The sequence below is a fragment of the Chrysochloris asiatica genome, unplaced genomic scaffold (genome assembly GCF_000296735.1).
Source record: "Chrysochloris asiatica unplaced genomic scaffold, ChrAsi1.0 scaffold00155, whole genome shotgun sequence".
NCBI lineage: Eukaryota > Metazoa > Chordata > Mammalia > Afrosoricida > Chrysochloridae > Chrysochloris > Chrysochloris asiatica.
In genome coordinates, this window is record NW_006408673.1 from 6,702,003 (window position 1) to 6,703,627 (window position 1,625).

Here is a 1,625-nt window from a genome sequence, read left to right on the forward strand (position 1 = left end):
TATTGTCCACCTTTGTCCCAAGGTTCCCGCGGCGTTTTTCCGTGGTGTTTCTGCTCTCCCTGCTTTGTCTTGCAGCTTGGTCTCGCCCAGGATGTCAGCTCTGGGCCGCTGAGCCCGGCCTGGCAGATTCAAAAGTACGTGATTTTTTTTTACTTTAGCTCCAAACTGCACAAGCTATAAGCCTTCAAACCTTTAAAATATTCCTATCTCTGTGGTTCCAAGTTTTGGAGCTCTGCCCTGGATCTGCTTTGCCTTGTATTGTGTTATTGCTGACGGCGAACTTCACTGCACCTCCACCCCAGCCGCCATCAAGCCCCGCCTCTATCCATCTCATTGAGACTTCCTCCTTCTCACTGACCTTCTACCTTACCAAGCATGATGTCCTTCTCCAGAGACTGGTCCCTTCTGATAACATATCCAAAGTGAGATGCAATCTTGGTATTCTTATTTCTAAGGAACATTCTGGCTATATTTCTGCCAAGACAAATTTGTTCATTATTCAGGAAACCCATGGTATATTCAATATTTTTCACCAACACCATAGTTAAAAAGCATAACTGCAACTGTTGTTAATTGACATCGAGTTGGTTCCAACCCACAGTGGCCCCACATAGGGTTTCCAACGAGCGGCTAGTGAGTTTGAACTGCCAATTTTGCAGTTCAAACTGACCTTGCAGTCCAGTGCAATATTCTGCAGCACCATACCAGGACTCCATAAGTACAATTAAGATTCCTTTTTAAAAAAATCAGAATGTTCCAGATTCTGATGTGTACATTTAACAGTGATTGAGTCCATCCATTAGACTCCTAAGTACTAACAAATAAAAGTGTTTGTGCTACATCTCTATGAAAACCTAGGTTTAGAATTGTTTTGCTACACAAGAGCTCACTTAGCCTTACAGACAAACCTTCATAAAATCTGAGGTCCCAAGCAGAAAAAGAAATAACCATTAATGGTTAGTTCTTGTTCTCTTTCTAGGAAACCTCAAAATAGTGAAAATAAAATTGAGAAGCTGAGCAGGACTTTTCTCCTTGGAAGAAATAAATCCAAGGGTTTAATTAATTCTGTGCAACTCTTTTCGTATTGTATCTAGAAAGTTGCAACTTTTATATGCCAATAAAGATGAATTCTACTTGTTTAACTGCTAAAGAGAACTGTATCAGCACTGGCTGGGGAATCCTTTAGGCTCTGCCAGTAACAATGTGACCTTGCTGCTGTTAGCAGCCACTGAGTGCCCTTGATTCTAGAGGGTCTAGAGGGCATGTTCCCCCCCGTCCCAATTCCTTATTTTTTATAAAATTCTATTCAAAATGACATTTTTCATTTTGAGCCAATTTAACATAATTTAGCAGAATCTTTTCTTATTAAAATATCTTATTGCATTTCTGGCAGTGTAAGTTCCCACTCAACAATGTCTACACAAGCTGTTCAGCGACATTGGTTATATTCTTCACAGTGTTGAACATTTTCAGTTCTGGTTGTTCTGTTTCCTTTAATCTAGTTTTCCTGTCACCTTACATTTTCATCTTTGTTGTAAAGGAATGGTTGTTAACTGCTAGGTCTCATATAGATGACTTTTTAAGAGAAACATAGTACTCATTGTTGTTGTCAGGTGCCATCGAGT